This window comes from Lissotriton helveticus, chromosome 3_1 (genome assembly GCF_964261635.1).
Source record: "Lissotriton helveticus chromosome 3_1, aLisHel1.1, whole genome shotgun sequence".
Taxonomy (NCBI): Eukaryota; Metazoa; Chordata; class Amphibia; order Caudata; family Salamandridae; genus Lissotriton; species Lissotriton helveticus.
The window spans coordinates 237,524,308-237,536,770 of NC_136061.1; the positions used below are offsets into that span (position 1 = coordinate 237,524,308).

The 12,463-nt window shown below is 45.4% G+C and overlaps 1 protein-coding gene across 2 annotated transcripts in view; it reads right to left on the bottom strand.

Annotated features, from left to right (window-relative positions):
- Positions 1-12,463, bottom strand: part of RABEP1 (rabaptin, RAB GTPase binding effector protein 1) — a 919,122-nt gene that overhangs the window by 465,283 nt on the left and 441,376 nt on the right. The gene's annotated exons all lie outside the window — the stretch shown is intronic.

The window sequence follows — 12,463 nt, forward strand, 5'->3', positions numbered from 1 at the left end:
GATAATTTGAGAGATGTTGGATCCGGATGTTGGACTTGTCCCTGGTTCATTGTAAGGAGATGTGGGCATGTCCTGAATAGAATTGGAGGTTCCAGCGATAGAAGGTGTAGTTCTGTATACCAGTGCTATCAGGATCATGGTACAACTCTCTGCTTTCAATTTCCCGAGAACCCTTGGGATTAGGGGAAACGGTGGAAAGGCGTAAGCAAAGGTCTTGCACCATGTCATCGAAAAAGCATTCCCTAGGGATCTTTTCTGGGGAAGCCAGCTTGCGTAACGTTGGCATTTCGCATTCATTTCCGTCGCAAAGAGATCCAGGTGAGGCTTGCCCCAACGGGAGAACACTGAGTCGAGCGTCTTCTGGTCGAGCTCCCACTCGTGGCAAATTGAGCGCTGTCTGCTCAGCGAGTCTGCCAGGATGTTGTCTACTCCTGGGACATACTCTGCCCGCAGAGAAATGTTGTGCTGGAGTAGCCACCTCCAAATTTGCTGAGATTCGCGAGACAACGTCTTGGATCGAGTACCTCCCTGTTTGTTTAGGTAGTGCATTGTGGTGGTGTTGTCCGTCCTCACAAGCACTGGGAAGCTCCTGATTCGGGGTAGAAATGCCCGAAGAGCTAAGCGTACTGCTCGTAACTCTAGCAAATTGATGTGGACTCGTTTTTCTGCCACTGACCACTGACCTTGTACTTGCAATTCCTGAAGGAACGCTCCCCATCCTTCCAGTGATGCGTCCGTGGTTAAGACATAAGGGGAGACTGGGAGTAGAAAAGGAAGGCCTTTGTTCAAGTTGTCGCCCAGAAGCCACCATCTCAGAGCCTTTTTCATGACCTGAGTGATCCTGATCCAGTCGTCGAAGGATCCTGTACTTTGGATCCACTGATTTGTTAAAGCTTCCTGTAGAGGTCGCATATGGAGGCGACAATGCGGAATGAGAAATATGTTGGAAGACATCATTCCTAGCAATGTGGTAAATAAATAAATAATACCCTATTTTTGACTAAGCATATAGTATAACAGATAGCTCAATAAATAAGAGTCAAGATTCGAGGTAGTAGGAGTTTCTGCAGGTTTATTACAGCATAAGGACAGGATCAGGACAACCTGCATAGGAACAGAGTGACAGGGCCCAGCAGGACAACTGGGGCCCAGCAGCTGCCGGGGCTTGATCTGGGATGAGCGCGCTAACTTTTAATAACAATACATTAACTTATATACATAGCGCAAACACATAGTATTACATTGCAGTAGGCGTAGCAGTGGGTGGAGCAGAAGGCGTGACGCGTAGCAGTCGCGAAAGATAACAGTAAAAAGAGGTGTAACTGGGAGTATACATAGACATGTGGTGCAAACGTAACAGAATATGTCATGAATGGGGCGGAAACATAGGAGGGGGCTACCTAAGGAGCCGGGACCTCTAACCTAATGGTGCGCGTAAATTGGCAATGGCGTATTACTAGGAGAAGCTGGGGGCTACGAACTCTGTGCTAGGAGCAGAGACTAGAGTCTGGAGGGTCGGAGCGACATGTACCTAAACCCTATCTGGTATCTGATGTTTAGGGAACATGTTGATATAAACTAGAAGTCATGAGGGGAAAAGCTAACTTGATTCTAAGACTGGACCATGCATTATTCTACAGGTAGTGCGTGATGAAGAATATTAAATGACCATTAAATACAGTATTTCTCTAACATGGAGACGAGAAGGCTAGACAATGACGGAAACTATTGATGCAGTTCAGTAGCTTAGGAATGCAGAGAAGAAGGACTGAACTGATAGCTGGAATCATAACATACTCTTGGCAGACTCAGAGGCAGAGCCAGGCTGCACCGGGCACTGCGAGGCAGGAAGTAAGTGAAGGGTCGAGGATACAGGTGGGGGCTGTATCGCTCCTCAGCGAGGCTTTCAGGAGACAGGAGCTGAATCCAGGGTCCGGGCCCTTTTGAGGCCTGGAAACGGGGACTTTATAATGGAATAACGTGCACACTGGGAAACGTGGCAACATACTTTACATAGGCCTGATATTCGTAGTATTCACGAAGACTGGAAACTAGCATACTAAAGGTGGACACAACTGGAATTGCGTCATTAATCGGACATGGGGAATAACATATGCATATTGGTCATGCACACATAACATATGATGGATGAGGCGTAGGGACACAGAACATGGCAAAATTTACTTTTCCACATTCCCTCCTTGTCACTACGTTTCCATCAGGAAACATCAATTTTCATGATACCATCTATCATTTCATACAGTACCATTTGCTCGTCTCGAATTATCCTGGAACGGGACTTAGAACGGGGCTTGGGACTAGGAATACAAGAGGTAGCACACATGCTGCAAATCGCAGGGCCACATTGTATACAGAGGCAGCAGCTAAATATGATCGCTACTGCTATACTTAGAAAGGACAGGACTTTCCATCCCCAGGCGGAAATTATATTCCAGAACCAACCAGACCATGTCCAGGTGCCTGGATCTTGGTGTAACAGATGGGCAATTTTATGGAGTCTGGTTATAGCTGAATAAACAGACGGCGCGTTATTTGGAATGAAAATGCAGCAACTGGATCCGATGACTCTACAGGCCCCGCCCCTATCGGCCAGTATGACGTCAAGGACGAGACGATTTTGCAAAACGACAAATCTCATAGCAGATTGTTCTTCGGTTAGGTTACCTAGAGCAGAGGCAGTCTCATTTACTACAGCTTCAAGGGTTCTTGTTAACCTACGGATCAGTTTACTATTCTGGACAGGTCCTACAAAGAAGAAGAAACCTTTATTGAAATCTGTATACTGTTCTAGAGTAGTTTCAGTATAATCGACAATTGGGGACTCCCTTCTATGTCTAATGTGTACTAGATGTGTGTTTCTGTGATAATCAGATGGGGCTAGGAAAACAGGTGGCAGTAGGAAAGCAATATAACAGGTTCCCTCCCAATCGAGGGGCAGACGGACATATGCAGTTTGACCACAAACAAAATATGAATGACGTGAAGTTTTAAAAACAGATTTCCTACTGTCACTATACTTGATAACAGTAGTACAATCACTATGTCCTACGTGTACGGAACCATAATTACGGACACATAATTCGCCTTTGACAGGTAGTACTGAAATAGCAGGTAAGTCTGGAGTAGTATCAGACTGAACATTCAGGACCATGAAATTCGACGAATAATTACCTAAATTATAAACTTCATTTTCTAGATCTAAACCTGTTCTGTGGGGGAAACCTTGCTTGTCTGGAAAACATGTACTGTTAAGAAAAGACATATCTGTTGAGGATGACGTTAACGTGGACCATGCTCCACACGAACCATTATGTGAGAATGGATAAGGAAAGAGTGGCAGAACTCCCTTCGGTGTCTGGAAAGGGGGGAGTCGACCACACACCCAACAATTAGTGGCATTGCTGGTCTGGTGTGAATAATGTAACATACGGATGAAAGAATTGTTGCGCATAGCAAGGCGGTAAGAATATTCGTGAGGAGGCAGATCACTAAACGTGTGCTCTACTGTAGCATTAGCAGACATATTTGCATGAGGAACTGGAAAATACAGATAGAATGCATAGCTGGTGCAGGAAATCATTATGCTGATGAATAATACGAAACTCAGAAAAACGATACATCGGTTTGCGTTTAGACTGACTCTCTCACTATGGGGGTCTATTTTATACATGTCAGAAACAATCTAACCGTTTCACCTAGGGGAGGACTTATACAATCAAACTGACTGACTTATTTTACTAGACCTGAGCTTTAACTTATACTCCTGCTGCGGAGTTTTCTCTAACAAGGGAGGGGTTGTAATAATGTCTTTTGCGGGACAGTCCTTTAAAACAATGTCTTGACAGTTTTTAAAATCCTGGGAATCCTGGGAAATGTTCTTGGAGACGGGTTTCAATCCATTGAAAAGTTTTACATGAGAAAGATGGACCCACCCCTTCCTGCCTTCCAACTTGACGGCAGTACGGGTGGTCAAGAGGACCTGACGTGGCTCCTTCCAACGTGGTTCCAGCGGACTTGATCTGTCAAAATTTCTGATCATCACCAAGGAGCCTGGAACGATCTCGTGCGGTGCCACCTCGGTATTGTCTGGAAATGCGGCGGCAACCTGTGAACGACATGAGTTGAGGGCAGACATCAAGGAAGCTAGGTAATCTGTCAGCATATTACATGAAACATCGGTAATACTTCGGGGTCTAGGAGTACCCCACATGTTAGGGGGGCGGCCGAATACGACCTCATACGGGGACAGACCTGATCTGGAATGTGCGACCATGCGCATATAAAATAAAGCGACTGGCAGAGCTACTAGCCAGTCCACACCTTTTTCCTTACAGACTTTTGCAATGCGGATTTTCAGAGTCTGATTATGTCTCTCGACCAGACCGGCTGCTTCAGGATGGCGTACACAATGAAACTTCCACTGGTACCCTAACAAAAGGGAAACGTGCTTCATGAGTTCAGATGAGAATGGCTGACCGTTATCAGAATATACGACTCTAGGGAGTCCGTATCTAGGGAAAAATTCACGAACCAACTGCTTGGCAGTGGTCGCGGCTGTGTAATCTGGGACTGGATATGCTTTTGTCCATCTGGACAAAGCGCATACAACTACAAGGACATACTTGAAACCTCGACATCGCTCCATCTGAATATAATCCATCTGGAGGACCTCAAAAGGGTGGTCAGGGGGCTGGAAACCACCTTGTTCCACCGGGACACTTTTACCTGGATTAAACTGACAACATATCATACAGGTACGGACTTTCTGCTTGGCTGCAGCTCGTAAATGCTTGTTGAACCAAATGTTCTGGATACTGTCTAACATAGCTTTTTCTCCTAAATGTGCTGGACTATGTGTGGTATTGATAATGACTTGAACCATAGAGTCGGGGAGAAACCATGTGGCTCTACCCTTCGTTAACCATCCTTGATCTGTCTGGACCCCTCCTTGTTCAGACCATTTCTTGATTTCATCGGGAGTAGCATGTAACTGGATATCTATGACGTCTTGTGTGGGGTCCTTAACTGTCATGCATGTAATCGGATCTGGAGTATGTGTCATGTTAACTGGAATGTCTGGAGTCTGTGCTGTAAGCTTGGCTGTGCGGTCTGCTAGATCATTACCTTGGGAAATAATGTCAGTAACTTTCGTATGTGCTTTGCATTTCATGATAGCGATGGATGCCGGTAAATGTATGGCATCTAACAGGGCTTGAATAAGGAGACCATGCTGAATCTTGGTTCCATGAGAAGTCATGAAACCTCTCTCCTGCCAGAGCACTCCGAAGTCGTGTACAACTCCGAATGCGTAACGTGAATCTGTGTAAACATTAACTTTCAGGTTCTTGGCGTGTATACAGGCTTGTGTCAGAGCAACTAGCTCTGCTGCTTGAGCGGACAGGGTATCAATACGGTGTGTTTCAATAACTTCAGTGTCAGTAGTCACTGCATACGCGGCGACTAGTTCTCCTGTACTAGTTCTCATACATGAACCATCCACATAAAGTGTCAGGTCAGGATCTGGTAACGGAATGTCTGTCAGGTCTTGTCTTGGCTTTGTCGTAATATTAACTACTTCCACACAGTCATGTGGGTCAGAATTTGAACTAACTGATGGTAACAGTGTAGCAGGATTCAGGACGTTGCAGCGTCTAATTTCTATGTGTGGCTGGAACAGTGTCAATTCATAACCTGTTAAACGTGCAATTGTCAAGTGCTGAGTTTGTGTTCGGTTTAAAAGAACTTCTACTGAATGTGGGACTTGTACGGTCAGGGAATGTCCTAAAACTATGGAATCACTTTGTCTGATAGCTAGTGCTGTGGCTGCAACTGACTTGAGGCACGCAGGCAACGCCTGGGCGACTGGATCTAATGTGCTCGAAAAATAAGCACAGGGCTTGTATTGTCCTGCTTGATCTTGTGTGAGAACAGATAATGCTGTACCTTCGCGTTCAGTAACGAAAAGTGTAAAAGGCTTACTGTAGTTCGGTGTAGCTAGAACTGGAGCTTGACATAGGGCTTTCTTTAACTCGTTGAAACTAAGTGTATGTTCAGATGTCCAAAGGAGGACAGTCGATACGGCTGCCTCCTGTGTCGTTAACTGTATCAGTGGCTTGGCTAGAAATGCATACTGGGGAATCCATTGTCTACAATAAGAAGTAAGGCCGATAAAGGCACGTACCTCCTTCTGGGTTCTGGGCTGGGGAAGACTCGCTATTAACTGGATACGGTCGGGTGTCAACTGCCTACCCCTCTTGGACAGCAAGTGTCCTAAGTATACCACTTGCTGGACACAGAATTGAAGCTTCGAAGGTGACACCTTGTGCCCCATCTCGGCTAGAAAATACAGAACTGGAAGTGACGCTCGTTCGCAGTCACGTTCAGAACGGGCTGTGATCAGTAGATCATCGACATACTGGAGCAGGGCAGTGTCAGTTGGCATGTGAATGTTGTCTAGTTGTCTCTTAAGTGCTTGACTGTAAATACTAGGGCTTTCTGTGAAACCTTGAGGAGCGCGTGTGAACATATAGCTCCTTCCATTTAAACAAAAACCGAAAAGAAACTGGCTGTCTGGATGAATTGGAACACTAAAAAATGCATTCTTAAGGTCTATGACAGTGAAAAACATGGCTTCGTAATCAATAGCGGTTAACAGGGAAGAAATATCTGGGACAACTGGGTACTGAGGAATAATACATTTGTTAAGCTCTCGTAAATCAATCACTAATCGATATACTGGGGGTGCATTTGGATCAGTACGTTTCATGACTGGAATGATCGGAGAATTACATACATTGGAGTCAGTTTCTACAACTACTCCTTGAGCCATGAGCTCATCTATAATTTTGGATAAGGCTGCTACAGCCTCAGGTGGCAATCTGTACTGTCTGATTCGGGGTAACACTACACCTGGTTTGAGAGTCACACGATGGGGTGTGATTTGCATGTAACCTACATCAGTTGGACCTTGCGCCCATAAGTGCTGCGGAACATTAGACAATCTTGAATCAAAATCTCGTAATACATAGTGACCCTTAAAGTCACGTAGGAACAGACGTATTCCCTCTGGGGAACAGCAAATAACTGCACCTAATTCTTTCAGTGTCTTAATGCCTAACAGGTTTTCTGGACATGACTTAGTAAGTAACAGATCAGTAGTACGGGACAATGGACCTACTTCTAGAGTGACTGGCTTTGATATCTCGTTAACGATGGGTTTTCCTGAAAATCCAAGGGAAACATTTCTTGAGCCTGAGAGCGGAGCCCCTGGAACTTCGGCATGACTAATTGTGGTCCTACTTGCCCCTGTATCAATCAAAAACTTTCTGTCTTTCCCTAATACTTGACTGTGAACATAGGGACCTTCTTGATCTACAGGTATCTCGATGAGAGGCAAGCCTACCTCCCTCTCTAGGCTGTTTCATGAATACGGCTGGTACTCTGGATACTCAGACTGTGCATACTGGTACATCTGCGATGTGACGTGCTGTGTTGCAGCAATAGGCTGCGGTACTGTAACTGTCTGTTGTGCATTCTGTGACTGAGGAGTCTGTGAGACTTGTTCTTGTCTAGGCGGACGTGGTCTTTCTTTAGTCTTACCAGTAGCTATGTTGTGTTTCAGGACTGCACACTCATTTATAAAATGACCTGGCTGTTTACAATAATTGCAGTTCCCTTTAACGGGAGCTGCAGGATGACTGGCTTGATTCGGACCCCTCTTCTGACTGTCTTGAGGAACAGATTGTGCAACTAGCACTTTCATTTTCGTGTCTTTCATACGTTTTCTTTCGTGCTCTTGCTCTTCTCTGATTCTATTCTGGTGGTACTGGAGCATCTGGAGCATCTGGGACGGAGTATTTGCTTGCCAGGTGCTTTCGACTTTCAAAACTCGATTTTTAATTTGTGGACTTGAATTCTCGACTAATTTGGTAACGAATAGGTGAGGGTATGACTCACTACTTGTCTTGAGACCACTATTGATACTGAAACATTTCTCAAATCTAGAATAAAAATCACTAATATCTTCATCTTGTTTCTGTTTACAGGCTGAGATTGCATCCCAGTCTTCTTTTCTCGTTGTCAATAATCTGGGTAAAACTTGAATCAATAATTCTGGTAATTCTTTACATTTATCTCCAAGACCGGTACCTGGTACTCGTGCCTTGTCTTCAGCTTCTAGAGCTGTCCAATCGATCTTTTTCTCTCCCACCTCCCATTCTTTTTCCTTTAACTTTTCATACACCCCTGCGGGTAACAGGACTTTTAACATTTTAATGATATCTGGGTAAGTGTATTCTCCCATACGGAGCATGTCTTTTAATTCTCTATGGAACCCTGCTGGATCTTTGTCATGACAGGGAATTAATTTCTTCATTTCAAGAAGTTCCATCTTTGAAATCGGAGTGTATACAAACACTCGTTGCATTTCGCCACCCGTCCCTCTGACTGGGTGGACTTCTCGTAACGGATTCTGTCTGTCTATGTAGAATGGCTTATTTTCTGGGGGTGAGACATGAACAAAATGCGGGTTCAGGAACGTTCTATATTTGTGGCGCTGTTCTAGAATGACACTAATTAAATCGGTACCTAGACCTCTCCATCTATACTGGAGTAACTCGTTCAGGACATCGTGTAACGGGCCTGGATCAGAGTGCTGACCCTCATACAGAGTAATGAGGTACTGGATCATATACATACCCACCAGTCGTTGCTCGGCTGGGGGCAGTTTCAGAAACATTTGTGCCACTATTTCGTCTGGAAAAGTGGTAGAATCAGTAATCCATCGGACTGCTGATCGGGCTAGTTCTTGTTCATGCATAGTACTTAATTCGCTATAACCGATTCGTGATTTCAGAATGTGATCGGTAGCTTGAAATACTTGCTCTAGAGAACCTTGTTCTGGTGCTGGATGATGAAAAATAGACTTGTGTTCTAGACGTAAATGGCGATCTGGAAATCTGGATTTTCCTACATACGCTATTCTGTCGGAATTCTCGTCTTCCTCTTCAGGATCAGAGATACTTTCTTTCTCGCTTACTTGTGCTGCTTTACGCTGTTCGTGTAACCTTATTATTTCTTTACGAATTTTCTTGTACATACTCTCCATGGCACTGACGGTCTTGTGCTTACCCTCGGCTATATTATCACTCCACCTTGTCAGGATTCTCATTTCGGCGGGATCTTTAGACGGGTAATCTTGTTCTCTTATTAGACAATTGATCAGGAACTTTAATATCATGAGCTGGATCTCGGCTTTCCTTTGAGACATAATCTCGCCAATACTTTCTGGATCATCCCCTGTACGGATGAAACGATATATTCTGTCTAGATCTTCTTTCATATTCGGTAAGGTGACTAGATACTCGGTCACCCTCCTTACACGTAAGGAATATAAAACCATATTATACTCGCCTGCGACCGGATCATAGACACATTCGTTAAGGGCTTGTCTGATTTCTGTGACAGACTTATTACTTTTAGGAGTACGCTGTGATGCTTGAGCATGTAATTCGAGTGCTGATAAACGTTTGTGTGGCGGTGGGGTTTGAGGAGTAGCTCCTCCTGCGGCCCCTAGACTGGAGTCGTCTACTGAGGCTCTACGTCCTGGCAGAGTGGGAAATGGAACTGTAGGCTGGACCGGGGGTACCGTAACAGGTACTCCGGTGTCTGGAGGAGCGGGAAGTGCCTGATTTATAGGGACTGGCGGAGCGCGAACAGGATTTGCATATTCGGGGACTGTGTCGTCCAAATAGGACGAAATAAAAATATCAGCTGCGGTCGGTTTGTGACGTAGCTTGGTCGGAATTAATGGTGGCGGGAAATTACTGGATGCCTCTGGGGTCGCTTTTGGCAAGCCTTCGGCAAGGAGAGGATACATACCCTTAATAAGGGCATGCCTCTGTCTGTCTGACTGTTCGGCTTTGACTTGTTCACCTATCTCGATTAATTCTCTTTCTTGGGCTCGTTCTTGGGATTCTCTACTTAACTCTGACTTTCTGACTTCCTTTTCGGTTCTTTTATGAGCTTCCTTACGCCATAACTCGATGGCATCTTTCTGTGACTGTCTGGCTTTCTTTTTCCATAATGCTTCTTCTACTCGCATGATACATTCGGCATCCCATGTACCCGATACGGGCCATCTATACTTTTCTTCTAACTGTTTGGTATACTCTACCCATAAATCTAGATACAGTATGGCGCTTATGCCAGGTTTCTGATACATAAAATGACCTGGACTGTCCCTAGGTGGGACAGGAACCGCTTCCTCTAACAGACCCTTTCTAGTTTTTAACTGTCGTAATCTTGAAAAGAGCGGCATTGTAAACTTGAATCGGAACACAATACAATACACGAAGAACAATAACAATTGGGAAAACAATTCAGGCATACCACGACATTGGAAATACATTAAACAATATCATAACATAACAGTTCGAACAGAATATTACCTGAAAATACTGAGAACAGATATACAAGAATTTTCTCGAGAACGGAACAGACTAGAATTACTGGATGCACTGCTGTAACAGTACGGAACATACCGGTCCCATAAAGGGACGCATCAAGACCCGTATCCACCTAGGTGAACACTTCGTTTGTGAGTCTGGGCACCACCAACCCACGGACCAGGAGTCAATTTAGATTGGTCCTGTCTAGATACTACCCCAGCAATGGTACTCACCGGGCAGCACGGAACGGAAAGCCTCGGACGGGACTGGACTGCTACGACGACGGACTTCGGACTTCGGACTTCAGTTACGGGTGGGCCTTCGGATACCTCGGACCTTGGACTCTCGGCTTGGGCTCTGGTCGGGACTCGCCGCGTTCCTCCACCGTCTCGTTTGGATGCTGGACCGCCTCCTCCGTCTCCTCCGTGGGCCTGAGGGATACTTGGAGCAGAAATATCTGCACGTGGCCGGTATGGTTCCGTCACGGCTGCAGAGGGTCAGGGGGTCGGCGTGGCTTCACCGACGCGTGGGGAAAGGGCAAGTCCCTATTCGGGCGCCATTATGTGGTAAATAAATAAATAATACCCTATTTTTGACTAAGCATATAGTATAACAGATAGCTCAATAAATAAGAGTCAAGATTCGAGGTAGTAGGAGTTTCTGCAGGTTTATTACAGCATAAGGACAGGATCAGGACAACCTGCATAGGAACAGAGTGACAGGGCCCAGCAGGACAACTGGGGCCCAGCAGCTGCCGGGGCTTGATCTGGGATGAGCGCGCTAACTTTTAATAACAATACATCAACTTATATACATAGCGCAAACACATAGTATTACATTGCAGTAGGCGTAGCAGTGGGTGGAGCAGAAGGCGTGACGCGTAGCAGTCGCGAAAGATAACAGTAAAAAGAGGTGTAACTGGGAGTATACATAGACATGTGGTGCAAACGTAACAGAATATGTCATGAATGGGGCGGAAACATAGGAGGGGGCTACCTAAGGAGCCGGGACCTCTAACCTAATGGTGCGCGTAAATTGGCAATGGCGTATTACTAGGAGAAGCTGGGGGCTACGAACTCTGTGCTAGGAGCAGAGACTAGAGTCTGGAGGGTCGGAGCGACATGTACCTAAACCCTATCTGGTATCTGATGTTTAGGGAACATGTTGATATAAACTAGAAGTCATGAGGGGAAAAGCTAACTTGATTCTAAGACTGGACCATGCATTATTCTACAGGTAGTGCGTGATGAAGAATATTAAATGACCATTAAATACAGTATTTCTCTAACATGGAGACGAGAAGGCTAGACAATGACGGAAACTATTGATGCAGTTCAGTAGCTTAGGAATGCAGAGAAGAAGGACTGAACTGATAGCTGGAATCATAACATACTCTTGGCAGACTCAGAGGCAGAGCCAGGCTGCACCGGGCACTGCGAGGCAAGAAGTAAGTGAAGGGTCGAGGATACAGGTGGGGGCTGTATCGCTCCTCAGCGAGGCTTTCAGGAGACAGGAGCTGAATCCAGGGTCCGGGCCCTTTTGAGGCCTGGAAACGGGGACTTTATAATGGAATAACGTGCACACTGGGAAACGTGGCAACATTACTTTACATAGGCCTGATATTCGTAGTATTCACGAAGACTGGAAACTAGCATACTAAAGGTGGACACAACTGGAATTGCGTCATTAATCGGACATGGGGAATAACATATGCATATTGGTCATGCACACATAACATATGATGGATGAGGCGTAGGGACACAGAACATGGCAAAATTTACTTTTCCACAGCAATGACTTGAAAAGTCGAACCTTGACTCTCTTTTTGGTCTGAATTTGGACGGCCAGGTTTCGTAGCTTGACCTGACGTTCCCTGGAAGGGAAGGCTTTCTCCTGTTGTGTATCCAATGTCGCTCCTAGGAAATTGAGACGTTGTGATGGACGTAGATTTGACTTTTCCTGGTTGAGCGTTAGGCCTAAGTTCTCGAAGAGAC